Below are 6,010 nucleotides of genomic sequence, written 5' to 3' on the forward strand. Positions count from 1 at the left end.
TTTGTAATTTCCTGTATTTCTTCCTCGGGTTCACTTTCCTCCTCGGGTTCACTTTCCTCCTCGGGTTCACTTTTCGGGTTCTCTATAGTCGGTTCATCCGGAATTTGTGAGTCTTCCCCAAAGATATTATTTTCGTCATCGGATAGGTTAATGACTGGAACACCATCTGAAGATTCTGGTTCGGAGTCGCTGAACGTGATGACAAGTTTTGAGCCCGACATCTATCACACAACAACTAACCCGTTAGTACTACATAATATTTACATATAAATTTTAACCAACAATGATAAGCAATGGTTTTTAAATCAGACCCGGTCAAAGTCCAGACTTACTAATGTATCCTAACGACTTATCGGTTAGACACACTAATGCAAACCTGGTTCGCTAAGACCACCGCTCTGATACCACATGTCATAACCCGTCCTTAACCATAAGAACGTGTTAGATAACGTATGATTTCATTGCGAGGTATTGACCTCTATATGCGACATTTTTAAAAGAGAAACTGCATATATTAAACCATAACCATTATTTTTGTTACAAGCTTTAGACAATAAAAAGATGATTATCGTTTAGCGATAATCTTCGACTTACAAACTTTACATATAATGATAACAACACGATTTCGAGCATATTTTACAACACAAATCCTTGGGTATGCAGTTTTATTTTTGACACAAATATGCGTACGCAAGATCCTGCTCAAATTCAACATAATGCAGCGGAAGCTTTAGTAATCACCTGAGAATAGACATGTTTTAAAAGGTCAACATAAAGTTGGTGAGATATAGGTTTAATGCCGGCAGCAATATATATATATAGACCACAAGATTTCGTATATAAACAGTTTAATAAAAATATTCTAAGTGGTTGAGCACTTGGTAACCATACTTAACATTTAATCACGTCGCATATTCCCTTTATTATGAAATCTTACTACACCGTACCAAGTGTAGTCACGAAACGAAGTACTGTGCAACCGTTGAATACTGGTCGTCCAGTCCGGTTGGGGTTGTCAGGCCCGATAGATCTATCAACAGGATTCGCGTTTACAATACCGCTGTAAATAACAGTTACCAAGCTACAGGGAAGTATGCCAGTGGTACAACTCAACGTAGAATATATTTTTCAGTTACTTGTGTCCATAACGTAAAACATAAAATACATGTATTCTCATCCCGAAATATTTAGAGTTTAAAAGTGGGACTATATACTCACTGTTGTCTTGAAGATATATATAATTTGACTTGGTCTCCGGTTGATATCACGAACCTATCCATATATAATATATCAATACCTTTTCTTTTTAAACAAACGTCACATATATATACTTGTTATACTTTTAATACTTTGAATAATTCCTTAGTCCGTAGTTAGCAGTTCGTTGTTAGTAATTCAATTTTAATGGTTCATTTTTAGATGTTTAATATACCCGCAATGAAATAAATAAAACCCCCTAACGAAATAAATAAAACCCCATCGTATATGTATTGGTCGAGATTAATCTTGACCCACGGTACCGGTGTTGTCAAATGACGTGTTGCGTACATAAAGTACCGGTGTTGTCAAATGACGTGTTGCGTACAAACATGGGATCTTATGATTAATCTTCTCGTGTTGTTTGCGGGTGATCCTGAACCATATAAAATTGAATTATAAGTACATATATATAAAATATCATGTTATCTTAGAAATATGTGATTTTATTTAATTTTTCCCAATTAATCCCGAAGTTAAACAAGTCTTAGATATCCGATCTCGTTTTGGTCATAGTTTCTTCGTTACAACTCCGTTTTCGTTGATTCAACTTGTAACTTCCTTGGATCGAGTCCCTCTTTAAGACTATGAACTGTAAATACCTTAGTTTGTATTCGAAATCACAGGTCATAGGTCAAACTTTAGTGAAACTTATGAAGTTAATCATTTTCCATCATGTAAACAACCTTAAATGATTATTTTTCTAAAAATACTTATACTTTGAGTTAAATCATGAAATTTTTATGTGTTATCATATTCATAGTAAAAATCATTTTTCCAGAAAATAAACCTCCAATTCAAAGTTTAAGATGGTTTTTAATTATCCAACCCAAAACAGCCCCCGGTTGCACTCCGACGTCGTAAATTCAGTTTTTAAGGTGTTCTTTGAAAAACCAAGTTATACCTTGTTAAATTAGCATATATTTATGATATATTACAGGTCTTGAAGTATTTTAAAAGTTAAGTTAGAAGGATCTATTTAGTTTGCAAACAAGTTTGAAAACATTCAAACTATGTTCTTGTTGTTAAAATTTTATACCACAAAATAAGATAGCTATATATATATGAATCGAATAAGGTTATGAACATAGATTCTACCTCAAGTTCCTTGGACAAGGTTGCTGTAAAAGAGGAGTAAAAAGCTAGAACCAAAAGGGTGATGGAATTGGATGAAAGATTGGAAGTAAGTTTGTGTTCTTGGAAGGATTTCTTGAAGTGTTTTTGTATGGTTTTCTTATGGTGATTAAGTAAGGTTTTTGAAGCTAAATGATGGGGAAAATGCTTGGAGATGATCAAGTATGAAGTTAAGAGTATTTTGAGAGAGAAATGGAAGTGTAAGTATGAGAAAATGGGGTGAAGAAATGGTGTGCATGCATAAAAACGTTTTTAGGTTATAAAGGAAAAAAAAATACCTAACTTTGTTTTCTTGCTAAATAATTCATGCTACTTGACAAATGGTTGGTTCCACATGTTTCTTAATCATTTAAGGCTGCTAAGGAGCAGATTTTTATTGGTATATACCAATAGTAAATACATCTAGAAGCTGCGTATGATACGGGTACATATACTCTAGGTATACGTATAGAAATCTTTGAGGAAACGAAACGAGGATTCAAATATAGCTATCTTTTGTAAATATACTTATATTGTTTTATGTATGTAAGCCCTTTAAAAGTGATAAAATACATATCTATACGATGCATGTATAAGTAATATAGGTTATAAGTATTTACGTCGAAAAACATTACGTATAGTTATCGTTTTGAAAACTTAAGTTAGTAGTTTTAAAATATACTTATAACTTATTGTTATTAATACAAAATGAGATATTAAAACATTCTTAGATCATGTTAAATATGTATATATACATATATATACACAAACGTATAATTATCATATGTTATATAGTTCGTGATATCATCGGTCAAACTAGACGGTCAAACGTTGTGTAAACTCTTTTCGGAAATATAAATCTCGACAATTTGGATTGCTTATCATGTTGGTAAGGTTTAATTTATGTAAATATTAATCTTATAAGTATAGAACGATCGAAAAAGTGCGGGTCGTTACATTACCTCCCCGTTAAATAAATTTCGTCCCGAAATTTTAAAATTGTACCTATTTTGCGTCATCGAGAAACAAGTGTGGATACTTTTGTTTCATCTGATCCTCTCGTTCCCAAGTAAACTCAGGACCCCTTTGAGCATTCCAACGAACCTTAACGATCGGTATGTTGCTCTGCTTGAGCCGTTTAACTTCACGGTCCATGATTTCGATTGGTTCTTCGATGAATTGTAGTTTCTCATCGACATGGATTTCTTCAAGAGGAATGGTGAGATCTTCCTTTGCAAGACACTTCTTAAGGTTCGAGACGTGAAAGGTATTATGTACTCCGGCGAGTTGTTGCGGTAACTCGAGTCGATAAGCTACCGGTCCAATGCGTTCAATAATCTTGAACGGGCCTACGTACCTTGGGTTCAGTTTACCCCTTTTGCCGAAACGTATTACACCTTTCCATGGTGACACTTTTAACATAACCATGTCACCGATCTGAAACTCTAATGGTTTCCTTCGAACATCGGCATAGCTCTTTTGGCGACTACGGGCTGTTTTCAATCTCTCCTTGATTTGTACAATCTTCTCAGTCGTTTCGTGTATGATCTCGGGACCCGTTAATTGTCGATCTCCTACTTCATTCCAACAGATAGGAGATCTACACTTCCTTCCATACAATGCTTCGAATGGCGCAGCTCCAATGCTCGCATGATAACTATTATTATACGAGAATTCTGCTAACGGTAGATATTTATCCCATCCGTTTCCAAAATCGATCACACATGCCTTGAGCATGTCTTCAAGAGTCTGAATTGTTCTTTCACTCTGCCCGTCGGTTTGCGGATGATATGCGGTACTCATATCCAAACGAGTTCCTAGTGCCTCCTGTAGTGATTGCCAGAACTTTGAGGTAAATCTACTATCACACAACCTTAAAAACAACCTTAGGTTTATTTGAGGTTTATTAAATCTTATCCTGTATAAATATATATATATAAATAATAATATATATAATAATAATATATTAATGACATGGTTAATATTATTATTATTTATATATATATACTCTAGGGATGAGTACCAAGTGTAGTCACAAAACGAAGTACTGTGCAACCGTTGAATACTGGTCGTCCAGTCCGGTTGGGGTTGTCAGGCCCGATAGATCTATCAACAGGATTCGCGTTTACAATACCGCTGTAAATAATAGTTACCAAGCTATAGGGAAGTATGCCAGTGGTACAACTCAACGTAGAATATATTTTTCAGTTACTAGTGTCCATAACGTAAATCATTTATAAAAACAGCGCATGTATTCTCATCCCAAAAATATTTAAAGTTCAAAAAGGGACTATATACTCACCTAATGTATTTTGTAGTAAAAATACATATAACATCATTGAACACGTATAAGGTTGGCCTTGGATTCACGAACCTATATCAAGTATATATATATATTAACACATCGTAATATTAACCAATTTAGCTTATATGTTTTATAATATATATAGATTAATATTCTTATATAATATACTTAATCCTTATATTTTGGTTAAATACATATATGATATATATATATTATATTAGTCAATATATTAAAAATCTAATATTAGTATACTTGTGATATATATATAATATATATATTTCTATTTAAATGTTGTAAAAATAATAATTATAATACTAATAAAATAATGTTAATATTAATGATAATGGTAGTTAACAATAATGAAAATGATAATTTTTAGTAATGCTAATACCAATAATAATAAAAATGATGTTTTAAAAAAAGATAGTTTATTAAACATGAAAATCTTAATAATAATTTTTTTTTTATTTTTTTTTTTTTTATAATAGTAATAATAATATTAATAGTCATAATAATTTTTATGAATCTCTAAAAAAATCCAAGTTCATATTCATTATCTTATTCGTACGTGTTTTAATATAATTATAATCTTTTTTTTTTTTTTTTCATAATCCTAATCACATCTTTTATTAACTTCTTAAAATGATTAAGTTAATATAATTATAATAATAATGATAATAATAATAATAATTAGAAATTAATACTACCTCCAAGTAATGAGCCTAAAAAAAATAACTGTCACTGCATGGGATTGAACCCACAACCTCTTGTATTACACAAACAGCACCCAACCTCAGATCCATTCCGTTTTTCCGATTTATTTCGCTAACTAAAGCTATATACCCCGTTTTCTGTTATCTTATAACCCACTTATAACATGCCTGGCCCAATATATAGCAGCTTGTATCTCGGCCCACCAGGAGAAGTATTTTGGCCCTCGGCCCAAACAGAAACTCGATTCAATTTAAGTAGAATAAGGTGCCGTTTAAAAAAAATCTTTGGAATCCAATACACGTCGCCATCTTCAACCCTACGTCCCCACTTCAATTGTTTGTATCCTTCCCTTTTAATCTATCATTATCTTTACATATTTGTTGTTTTCTAATCAATTGAATCATCTGTAATCCCCATTCATAAAAAGATTCGTTCCACTATGTTAAAATATATGATATATTTCGATACCTCTCTCTTTTGGATGGGTCGGAATATCCGTCTCTATCAATATTGTTTTTCTTATTTAACTTCTTATCGTTATGCATTTGTTTTGAGGTTGTAAGTCTGTCCGGAAAGCAGAAGCAATGATGAATTGAGTAGCAATGGTAGTTCTAGTGTCCT

The sequence above is a fragment of the Rutidosis leptorrhynchoides genome, chromosome 7 (assembly GCF_046630445.1).
Source record: "Rutidosis leptorrhynchoides isolate AG116_Rl617_1_P2 chromosome 7, CSIRO_AGI_Rlap_v1, whole genome shotgun sequence".
In the NCBI taxonomy this organism is placed as follows: Eukaryota; Viridiplantae; Streptophyta; class Magnoliopsida; order Asterales; family Asteraceae; genus Rutidosis; species Rutidosis leptorrhynchoides.